The following is a 12,964-nucleotide window of genomic DNA, read 5'->3' as shown; positions in this document are numbered from 1 at the left end:
ATGGGCCCCAGCTATAACTGCCCTTTCATCGGCTATGTGGAACAGTCCATGTTCCAAGCCTACACCGGTAATGCTCCCCAAATCTTTCTCTGCTATATTGACAACTGCATTGGGGCCTCTTCCTGCACCCATTTGGAGTTTATCAATTTCATCAACTTTGCCTCCAACTTCCACCCTACCCTCAAGTTCACTTGGTCCGTCTCCGACACCTCTGCCCCCTTTCTTGATCTCTCTGTCTCCATCTTGGGAGACAGGTTATTCACTGACATCTTCTACAAACCCTCTGACTCTCACAGTTAGCTCAACTACACCTCGTCCCATCTTGTCACTTGCAAGGATATAATTCCCATTTCTCAGTTCCTCTGTCTCCACTGCATCTCTTCTCGTGATGAGGTTTTCCACTCCATTACGTCCGAGATGTCCTCTTTTTTTCAGAAAACAGGGTTTCCCCCCATTGCTATCAATGCAGCCCTCACCCACACCTCTTCTATTTCCTGTACGTCTGCCCTTACCCCATCCCCCTCCAGACATAACAGGGACAGGGTTCCCCTTGTCCTCACCTACCACCCCGTGAACCTCAGCATCCAACACATCATTCTCTGCAACTTCCGCCATCTCCAACAGGATCCCACCACCAGGCACATCTTCCCCTCCCCTCCTATCTCCACTTTCCACAGGGATCACTCTCTCCGTGACTCCCTTCCCCACTCGTCCCTCCCCTCTGACCCCCCTCTAGGCACTTATCCCTGCAAACTGCGCTAAGTGCTACACCTGCCCCTATACCTCTTCCCTCACCACCATTCAGGGCCCTAGACAGTCCTTCCAGGTGATGCAGTCCTTCACAAGTGAATCCATCAGTGTCATTTATTGCATCCAGTACTCCTGGTGCAGCCTCCTCTACATCGGTGACACCTGATGCAGGTTGGGTGACTACTTCATCGGGCACCTTCACTCTGTCCCCCATACAAGCCAGGATCTCCCGGTGACCAACCATTTTAATTCCACACCATTCCCACACCAACATGTCTGTCCACGGCTTCCTCTACTGCCAAGCTGAGGCTAGACACAAATTAGAGAAACAGCACCTCATATTCCACCTTGGTAGTCTCCCAACCTGACAGCATCAACAATGATTTCTCTAACCTTTGGTAACTGCTCCCCTCTGTCCTCTTTTTTCCCCTTATCCCACTGGCCCCATCACCCCATCTCTTTCCTCTCTCCCTCCCTCTCTATCTGCCTATCACCCATACATTCCTCCCTCCAGTTCCCCTCCTCACCTCGTTCCCTTCATTCCATGGTCCACTGTCATCTCCTATCAGATTCCATCTTCTTTAGCCCTTTGTCACTTCCACCTATCACCTCCCAGTTTCTTACTTCATTCCCACTCTAACCCCCTCCCTCACTTGCCTACTACCTCCCTCACCTATACAGGCTATCTCCCCTCTTTCCAGTCCTGATGAAGAGTCTCAACCCAAAACGTCAACTGTTCATTTCCTTTCGTAGATGCTGCCTGACCTGCTGAGTTCCTCCAGCATTTTGCGTGTTGCTCCAGATTTCCAGCATCTGAAGTCTCTCTTGAGTCTTTATAATATGAATATAATTTTATTTCAAACCCTTCGAACTGAACTTACTGAAAATAACCACTTGAGGGCAACACATACTACAATCTAAGGTATTTTGTGGTCTCTTTTCCAGTTAAATAAATCATATATATACCACAAATCAGCATCCAGATCTCCCTCTTAAGCACTGTGATCATCATGTGTATATTGATTTTTCTTGGTAGGAACTTAATGCCCATAAGGATTTTGAATAAGAAATTTAAGAGTCTATGGTGGATTAAAATGGAACGTGGAATGAATCTCCTTATGCTTGTATATTTTGCATGGTTTTCATTCAAGTACATATAACTTGTTGAGACATCTTCTGTTTGGAGAAATCCATTGAAAGCCATTGAAGCCATTTGTTCTGGGATGACATTTCTGTTTGCTGCCAATTGCAGTCCAGGTTTAAATGCCAAAGTTATGTTAGGCGATGGTTGTCCTTGATGGAAAGGGATACCAGATTACAAGGTGAATTTGCTCTGCATTGCCAGAGGAAAGGTGTGACATGGTTATAACTTAAGTGACAAACTCTGGTGAAGTATCAAGTCAAAAGCAAAGCTTCCCCATGAAGCAAACAGATGTGTAACATTGGAGAAGATCTAAAGCCAATAAATGAACTAACCATCACAATTTTCAAACAATTTCATTGGAGGGGTATAAATCCGTGGCCAGTGTTTGACATAAATTTGTACCTCAATGTATATGGAGGATGACAGAATGGCACAGCTAGTAGAGCTCTTGCCTCCCAGAGCCAGTGACCCAGGTTCAATCCTGACCTCTGGTTCTGCTGTGCGGAGTTTGTACATTCTTCTTATGACTACTTAGGTTTGCCCTGGTTCCTCCAGTTTCCTCCCATGTCCCAAAGCAGTACTGGTTGGTAGTTTAAGTTACCATCCTGTAAATTAACCCAATGTTGGTGAATGGCAGGATAACAGGGGGCAGGGGGGTTGATGGGAATATAGGAGAGAATAGGTGACAGGGAAATAAGTGGGGAATGGGACTGATGGGAATGTTCTGTGAGCTGGCATACAGCTGATGCACTGAATGGCCTCCTATATTGTGGGAAATACGAGTAGTAAATGGAGTATATTCCACAGTGCAAGAAGAACCTTAAGACTAAGTTCCAACACAAAGGCCAAGGACCCACACCTGTGTCAGAAAGTTGTTGGTTTAATTCCACATCAAGACATACATAGTATATGCTGCTACATCACTGAAGTTTAAACAGAATACTGTATTATTTGGGGTGCTGCTTTTCAGATGAGATGTTGCGACCCTGTACTTGTTAAACAACTTTTTTATATGAAGAAGGACTTGCTTCTGGAAAGCATCTTCTATGATGTCAGAATGCCCTAAAAACTTTACAGCCTGTTAAGGATTCCTGGGGCATCAATGCTATTACAATGTGGCTCCCACACAGCAAAATATTCAGTGATGTTGGTAAAGGTAAAATAAGGATTTGCCAGCACACTGGAGAAAACTCTCCAACTTTAACTCACAATAGAGCTGGGTATGTTCACTGTAGGGAGCAGACAAGGCCTTGGGTTAACATCTCATTTAAGAAGGCAGGGTTTTCTCCATTAGAGAAAAATTACCATAATTAGCACGGTACTAGCCCCACAATGGCTTCCTCCTCTCCCTACATGAAACAATAGCAACTGCATCGCTTAGGGGCATCTTGAGTATATGAAAGGTGGTAGGTAGTAGCAAGGGTTTCCTTCTCAGAAATTATAAACTATAAACTGAGCCTTTGCCAAAACCTCAGTGCACATTAAAAGCTGAGTTTAGACCCTACGTTAGGTTGGATTAAGCCATTCTTGAGCCTCCACTTCTATTCAAATGTTTGCTCATATGTTGACAGCTGATAGCATTAAGTAGGGAACAATAGATGCTGAAAATCAAATAGAAAAAGATAGCTGGTTCGACAACAGCTTTGGAAAGAATACAAAACAATTGTATGAATACACACACCCATAAACATCCACATACGCACATAAACATACATGCACACACAGATGCACATATGCACACACGTGCATATACACACATGAAAACATTCTGCACACACACACACTCAATCCTGCTTGTTCATGCATGCACACATATGATATATGTATTTAAACTCACACACATGAATGCATGTGCACACACACACCTGCACAAACATGCATGCCTATGCACACACACATTTACACTGACATGCATGAATGCAAATGTACACACACACACACACACACACACACACACACACACAAAATGCAATACCTTGGAGAAATGATTGTGTAGAGACCCTAAGCTTTTCAGAGAACTGAGCTGAATGAATGAAAGTATGCTGATTGATGACAATGGATATGCCAATAATTTGTCGAAGTTCCTGGATTAAATAACCTCCTTTGGTCATTTTCCCAAGTGAAACACCAGTTTGAAAAAAGTTATTTTTCCACTTTGTTGCTAATCATATTTCCTTAGTACTATTAGATTTTTGGGAAAATCCATCAGTCATTTTTATAGCTAGCAAGACTCACAAGGTGGATTCTATCTCCCTGCCAGGCTGCTGTGGTAACATCACTGGGAGAGCTTCCTTTGTATCAAGTAGTGGCTCCACAGGGAACAACATTTACTTTAAACCAACTAAAGGCCAATTCCCACAGGCAGAATGATAGGAAATCCCTGCAAAAAAAAACTCAGAGTGTAAATCCCACATGGAAACCAGCAATTCCATAAAAACACTTTACCCTTCATCATAATAAACCATCGCTTTGGAGTTGCTTCTTATGTGATAGACCTTATAAAACTGTGAATGCCTTTACCTATTAATCAAACAGAATCAATGTTATCACCTGCTCCCATTTGCAATCCAATTAACAGCAGAGGTCTTTCTGCAAATGAAGCTGCAAAATGCCTCATTTATTCATTCCCATGTCACGTTATTAATAAAAGCAATCAGCCTCGTAAGCTCATTTCTGCAAAGATGCAGTGATTCAAAAGTTAATTAAAGATGTCCACCAGAAAGTTCAGCTAAATTTATCATGGCTTTGCTGCAAATTTAGGTTCAATGTTTAAGGTACTGATTACAAAGTAAAATCTAGGTTTTATCAGATTTCTAAATTTGTGATTCATTCTGATCTTGAATTTTCTTAAAGTCACCAAGGTTACTGATGGATTGTGCCTAATAGGAGAATGAATGGCTTTTCTAATTAGACAATGTTTTTGAAAAATACATCAGCATTATCATAAGCCAAATGAGCAGTGTGCTTAGGTGAATGGAAATTGAAGGCTTCAGTCATAAGGCGTTTAATTTCTATCTATACCCTGACAACCTGTTTATCAGACTTTCAAAATAACACTCATGAGCACAGTGACAGGGTAATCAACACAAGTGTCACAGTGGGGTACAGAGATGCACAGTGAACACTAGTTTCCCTACCATGTGGTAGTTAGGCAAGGTCATTTCCACAATTCCCTGTGTGTTTGGTTAATAATCTCAGCCATTTAAACTGTGTAGATTGGGTTCCAGAGAAGAATAAAGGAAGCATGGACTGTGCTTCAGCTATCCCTCGTCATGCACTTCCCTGTGTTGGAGAAGACTGGTTAAAGCCGAGAATGGGATAAAACCATCTACTTTCAAATCAGCACCAACCACTTCCAAAACCCCACCCATTTTCTTCACTATGGATGCTGCATGCCCATCAATAACCAAAGAGAGCATGAGATATAAAATATAACTAATTCTAATTCTTGAAAACAAAAACAAATCATTCCAGTTTAGTTGTAGGCAACACTGTGGTACTTTCAACTTATGAATAAACAATGTAACTTTCTTCAGTCCCAATTCCCCATTCTTTCCCTGTGGCTTTTTAAATTAGTTTTCACTGAGTGACTATCCAATTTTTCTTTGATTCTGTTTTATTCACTATTAAAGAGAGTCAGTTCCAGATCATTACTACCCTCTAAGTCAAAAGGTTTCTTCACAACCCCACTGTTCATTTTGCCCATGGCTTTGAATCTGTGTCCTTTGGTCATCAAACCAACTACCAATAGGAGCAATATCTACTTACCTTGTCTAAGCACCAATCACTCTTTGAGTCAGTGGTGAGAATATAGCCTTTTGAATTTGAACTGTTCACTCCTTGTCCAATGTCCAATCCTGGATAAGTCACAGTTTCATCCAAAACCCTTGTCTTCAACTTTTACAATTCACATCACTTGGATCAACTTCTCCCCAAAGACTGTCTCAGAGCAAAACAGACTGTTTGCGTTCTGGGTATTTTGCTCAAATTAGAAATGAACTTCAAGATCAATTTTCATTCTGTGACAAAGACGCCTACTTAGAAACCTGTAAGCTTTGCCAGCTTTCACTTTGCCTCAGTTGATATGCTACTGAAAATGTTGTCCTAACATTAATATCATTTCTTTTCCAATGCACTCATGGCCAGCCATCCTTTTTCAACATGATAGCATAGATTGATATGGTATGGTAGTATAGAGTGATATTGTTTGGTGGCATAATGGTTAAGGTACTGGACCAGTATCTAAACCTTTTAACTTAGAGATATGAGTTCAACTCCACCATGGCAACTTGGGAATTATATTTCAATTAATTAAATAAATCTGGATGTCAGCAATGGTGACCACGAAAGTGCAGGAAAACTATTGTTAAAGACCCATCTGATTTACTAATGTAATCTATCATCTTTACCTAGCCTGGCCTATCAGTGACTTCAAATCCACCAATTTTGTAGACTCTGAAATGGCCTAATGAGCCATTGAGCTTAGGTGGTAATTAGAATGGACTTAGCAATGTCATCTACATCCTATAAATGAATAACTGAAAAAAAAACTATAAACTTTCATCCATCCAAAACTCTGCTGCCTATAACCAATTCTATATCAAGTTTGTTCTCCCCCTCCTAAGTCTTTTCCTGCCACTTAAAGCCCACCATTTTGAAGCCCTCCAGCTTTCTTCTTTAGCTCACTGCTCTTTACATTGTACCCTTTTCTACTGTGAAGGCACTACACAAATGAAGGCAGTTTTTGAAACAAAAGTGCCTTCTTTCCCTGTTTCCACATGTCCGTAATATTGCTTCAGTTAATTTACATAACTTTGTTATAACAAACATGTCACTAACAATAGTGTAGTGCATTTGTTTCAAATTCTGCACAGGTAATATTTATAGATTGTACATATATCTATTTTTACGATTCCATAATGAATCTGCACTTCATGAATAAACCTCATTGAATGATTTAGAGCATAGCTAGGTTTTAGTAATCACTTCTGGCAAGTGTGGTATCCATTACATTATTCACTACGAGAAAACTGGAAGGAGTAGGACACTTCAAGCTTGAATTTTATCTCTTCCTTCACTGGGATGTTATGATTTTGCTCCTCCATTGGGGAAGAATTTTTATCATCCTGCCTTGATAAAGGAAATGTAACACAAGTTGATTAATCATTGCCTACTGGGAGTTCAATGGAAGTTTGACTCCAAGCACAGCTCTTTACAATTTTTAATCAAAGCAACAGAAATATTTGCTGGATCCATTTTGTCAGGACGCATTCTGTGTGGGTTCCCTGCCTGTTCCTTTGACTAGGGCATCACAGTTGTTTCTACAGCCCTGGACTTTGCCAGGATATGCCAGTAAATCTGCACAGAACTGCTAGCATTTCCCAGGTTAAAGGACAGTATTACTGGCTGAGTTCTGCCAGAGATTCCCAGCTATGTCCTGGGCACTCATGTTGGTGAATCGGCTTTGAACAAGTACACAAATTCATTTATTGGGGGTTGTGGGGAGGCAGGGAAGAAATGTAGGAATAAGGCGAGTTACATATGGTAAGTTATTTGTCTGTTACTTAATGTATTTTATATATTTTAAAATATATAAAATTTTAATTATTTGTTAATGTCATATTTAATCGTTTTTCTGTGTCTGATTGTCAGAGACATTCTAAACCTGAAAATCAAAAAAATTGCAGATGTTGGCAATCTGAACTTAAAACAGAAAAAACTGGAAGCACTCGGGTCAGGCAGCATCTGTGGAAAGAGAAACAGAGTTAATGCTTCAGGTCCAAGAACTTCATCAGATGAAGCCCTAGTCAGCTTTAACTGATGGGCAAGCTGGAGGTGGTGATTTGCTGGATGCCAAAGGCTTCAAGCAGAGTGTAGAGAGCGGGACTTGTTTTAGCCAAACCACATCAGCCATTATATTGCTTGAGACCCTGCTGCAGTGCAGGGACCATCTGGACCAGCAAGATTACCCCTGCACTTCTTATGGAGGTAAGCTCAACTAAATGGGGAACTTGGGCAGCAAGTGTAGAGTATACAATACTGGTTGCTTTTAAGACAGTAATCTTTTTAAGGATTGTGTCATATGACTACTGTCATTTGGGCTGTAACAATATACTTATAAAGTAACCATAGCCCTGTCAATGAATTAACTACTTATATTTTCTTTGAACTCCTTATATCAGTTCACACGCTCTGCAGTGGACTTCCTTAGAGCTAATGACACACACTTTATAAAGAGTGTAAGCAGCAGGCCTGATTCAGGAAAATCTATTTCACTGCATTTCTATTCTAAAAGGATCTATCAGTTGAAAAATGTGAAAATAGCTGATATGCAATATACTTATGTATGACAGAACTGAATGTATCAAAACATGTGTGTTTCATCCCATTAGGAAATACCTCAAAATGTATGTGTGGAAGTGAAAGAGAAATAACTGCTTTCATCATGTTCTTTGTACAGTTTTTTTTAATTAATCAAACCAATGTCTTGTTTCTTATTACAAGAATAGAGCAGAGAGAAGGCAGGAGGGGGTTAGTTCTGCAGATGTAAGGGAGACAAATTGTCAGTATAGCCAGCAGGAGCAAGCTGTGTTTGACTCACATACACTCCACCCAAAAGCACCTAAATTATCCCTTTGGAATATTGGGAATTAGATGTTTAGAAAGAGTTATTTCTAATGTTGCTTCTCTGGGAGGTGAATATGAATTTAGATACCACCACCTACTAACAACACCAAACATGCAGATTAATGAGACATGAATTTAAGATTTACACATGGTTTCTCAAGCTCTGGGCTCTATACCTGTCTTGATCACAAAGCACAGAAAGCTTGGCCATCCCTGCAAAGGCTATTGGGTGGGGGAGAGGAGAGAGGAGTTAGTGGTTGGAACAGGGGGAACATAGAATGCAAGTTGATTTTCTCCACTTTGATCTTCAATAGCCCACTGCAAAAAAAGGATTAGAGACATAAATGTCTACAATGTAAACCTTCTGCCATTAGTGAAGTAAAATCCTTCAATTATTTTAAAAGGAAACTAGGTGGTTGTTTGAACAATAATTAAAGAATATGGGAAGCTATTCAGGTTAGGCCACATAGAGAAAAAAATCTAGGGAGGACTCGATGAGCTAAGTGATCTGTTTTGATGTTTATCATCATGCTGTATCTATAGTCGATCTAATTAATGTTTCACCCTCTGATAAAATCAGGAATAGGAATGTAGCATTTGTTTTTTTATGGCTTTTAGCAGGATACAGCAAGAATCTTGCCTACACATGAATTTCCCAGGCAAGGGATTTAGCAGAGTAACAGATGGGAGGAAATTGTGAATTTGTGATGAGATTCACTGTGAATGTGGATTTAAAGGGGATGAGAAATATACAAAGGGGAACAAGACAGTTGGATGGTGTGAGAACTTGGTTCTGAAAGGGCTTGGTCCTGTTGCAGAGTTTCAACCTGAAGAATCAACAATTCCTTCCCCGCGCCCCCCCCCCCCCCCCACCAGATGCTGCTCAACCCGCTGAGTTCCTCCAGCAGATTGTTTGTTGCTCCAGATTCCAGCATCTGCACTCTCTTGTGTCTCTCTGAAAGGCTTTGGTGAGTTTCAAAATCCTAAATCAAGAGACAAAGATCTATTATAACAAACTTCTACAGATGTACTGTTGAAAGTATCCTGACTGGTTGCATCATGGCCTGGTACTGCAATTCCAATGCACAGGGACACAAGAATCTGCAGAGAGTAGTGGTCACAGCCTGGTCCGTCACAGACAAAGCACACCCCACCATTGCATCTACAGGAGGCGCGGGCCCAAGAATGCAGCATCCATCATCAAGGATCCCCACCATCTGGGTCATGCCCTCTTTTCACTGCTACCATCAGGCAGGAGATACAGAAGCCTGAAGTTCCGTATCACCAAGTTCAGGAACAGCTACCTTCCTACAATCATCAGGTTCTTGAACCAACTAGCACAACCCTAATCATACCTCAACAACAGAACACTACAGACACCTCTTGCACTACCATGGACTTGTCTCTGATTGTATTTTATTTTTGCACTAATGTCTTGCTTGGCAGTCTTTCTTTTCTCTTCACAGTCTTGTATAATTTATGCATAATTTATATTCTGTGTGTTATCTGAACCTATGGGCCTATGATGCTGCTGCAAGCAACTTTTTTATTGTACCTGTACCTCACTGTACTTGGGCACATGACAATAAACTCAACTTGATGTTGATTTTTGTCATCATAAATGTTGTGGACTTGATCTAATCCACAGACTGACATTTGTGCTGAGACAACTCTGATTTTAATTCCTTTTATGACCAACCACAGGCATTGTCAGTGTCATGACAACAACCTTTCGCTCAATGTCAACAAACAAAAGAGCTGGTCATTGACTTCAGGAAAGGGGGCGGTGTACATGCACCTGTCTACATCAATGATGTTGAGGTCGAGAGGGTTGAGAGCTTCAAGTTCCTGGGTGTGAACATCACCAACAGCCTGTCCTGGTCAAATCACGTAGATGCCACAGCCAAGAAAGCTCACCAGTGCCTCTACTTCCTCAGGAGGCTAAAGAAATTTGGTTTGTCCCCTTTGACTCTCACCAACTTTTACCGATGCACCATTGAAAACATCCTATCTGGATGTATCACAGCTTGGTACAGCAACTGCTCTGCCCAGGACCGCAAGAAGCTGCAGAGAGTTGTGGACACAGCCCAGTGCATCACGGACACCAGCCTACCTTCCTTGGACTCTGTCTTTATCTCTCGTTGTCTTGGTATAGCAGCCAGCATAATCAAAGACCCCACCCACCCGGGACATTCTCTCTTCTCTCCTCTTCCATCGGGTAGAAGATACAGGTGCCTGAGGGCACATACCACCAGACTTAAGGACAGCTTCTACCCCACTGTGATAAGACCATTGAACGGTTCCATTATACAATGAGATGGACTATGACCTCACGATCTACCTTGTTGTGACCTTGCACCTTATTGCACTGCACTTTCTCTGTAGCTGTGACACTTTACTCTATACTGTTACTGTTTTTACTTGTACTACATCAATGCACTTTGTACTAACTCAATGTAACTGCACTGTGTAATGAATTGACCTGTACAATCGGTTTGTAAGACAAGCTTTTCACTGTACCTCGGTACAAGTGACAATAATAAACCAATACCAATACAAAGTCATTTCCCCACCTGCTAGCTTGCAAGAAATCTCTACTTGTATTTTTTTTGCCATTCTTCTCATTCTTTTGCTAAACAAATTGCTGTTCTGTTTTGAATACGATAATATCACAAGAAATTTTAATTTCTGTTATATAGGATTTATCAGATGGACACTGTGAGAATTAAAGAAAAACTATCAGACATTAAATTAATATTTAAACTAAATATTTCCAGCTTTAGGAAACTGCAGTAGTGATAATCACTATTCCAGTAAATCTGTGCTCAGATGTGGCAACTTGGAAAACATTATCTCTGAACAGATTGCCAGAGTCTACGGTTTTTACTACCTTCACTATTTCTCGTACAGTAATAAAACCAGCAGTGTGAAATATCATTCCACAGTAATTTGATGTTTTGAATGAACAACTGAAAATATAATTAATATTAACTACAACTTGAATTTATACAGCACCTTTAACAAAATAAACCATCCCAAGGCACCTAACAGAAGTGATATCAAGCAAACTTTTGTTCCTAAAATCTATTGTAAATAGATCCAAGAATTCAGTACCTTTCTGACATGGGCACATCTATGTTTCCCAATCTCTGGAAATTAAAATGTCCAGTTCAAACCATCGTGTTCACTGCATTCTCGTCCAAGTTGCGATCTAAGTAGGGTGTATACAGATCTAACAAAATCTCTCCATTCTTATATTCTATGCCTCAGCCAATAAAAGCAACCCATATGCCTTTTTAATCACCATATCAATTATATCCCCTGCTATATCCCCTTGCCTTGTTCCACCTCCCCCAATGCATGATCTCACACTTCTCCGGATTAGATTCCACTTACCATTTTTTTGCCAGCTGACCAGATCATCTTTATTTTCTACAGCCCAAAGCTTTCTTCCTCACTGTCAATCACACCAACTACTTTTTTATCATCTGAAAATTCCTTTATCATGCCCCTGTTATTTAAGTTTAACTTAGTACGTACAAGAGAAAAGGACTGAGAACGGAGCCCTGGAACCCCACTGGTAACATCCTTCCCATCACAAAAATACACAGCAACCATTGCCTTTGCATCCTACCAGTTGGCCAACCTTAGGTTTAATATGCCGCAGTCCCTCAGATCCACACGACTTTACTTTTTATTTTGATCATTCTGGGATTACATCAAAAGCCTTAATAAAATCAATGTAAACTATATCAAATGCACTGCCTTCAATGACCCTCCTGTAATAATGGATGCTCTCTTCAAAATAATCCACTCCATGCAAAATGATTACCTGCATCATGATGACCTGCTGTCATTTCATAATGTTAGTAATCCATACATACTCGCTTACCTAAAACACTCCAACCAAAAAGTACGACCAAGCTCAGAAGACATGATCTTCCCTTAAGGGTTCAGAACACATCCAAACAGTAGAAACATTTCAAGAGGTCATCTTCTCCTAAAGTTCATCCACAAAAGTAGAGGATCCTTCCATTGGTGGACCAATGGTCTTGGTTTACTGAGTGTATAGTGACAGCAGGATCTTCAGTCAGAACAATCTGCAGAGTCATGACATGGGTGCTCCTACAGTGAATGCAGCATATGATAACTGTAAAGCACAAACTGATACTTGCATCTTCCTTCCCTCCTAAGAAAATCCTTAGATAGTTACTGTCCTTCAGCAGTGCAGGAAAGTTGGGAACTGTATCCAGCAAGGAGAGAAATATACATGTATCATCCTCATCCATGGGACTGGAACATTTGAAGATCATCAAGTCATAAACCTGCTCAAAATTTTCAAATTGATGACTAAATTCTCCACCAGAAATAGTAGCATGTATTTATTGTTCAAAGTCACAAAATATATTTATTTTAATGCATTTGGAAGCAATAGATTTTACA

This window comes from Pristis pectinata, chromosome 19 (assembly GCF_009764475.1).
Source record: "Pristis pectinata isolate sPriPec2 chromosome 19, sPriPec2.1.pri, whole genome shotgun sequence".
Taxonomy (NCBI): Eukaryota; Metazoa; Chordata; class Chondrichthyes; order Rhinopristiformes; family Pristidae; genus Pristis; species Pristis pectinata.
The sequence above is the reverse complement of the archived record's forward strand: the minus strand, read 5'-3'. Positions refer to the sequence as shown.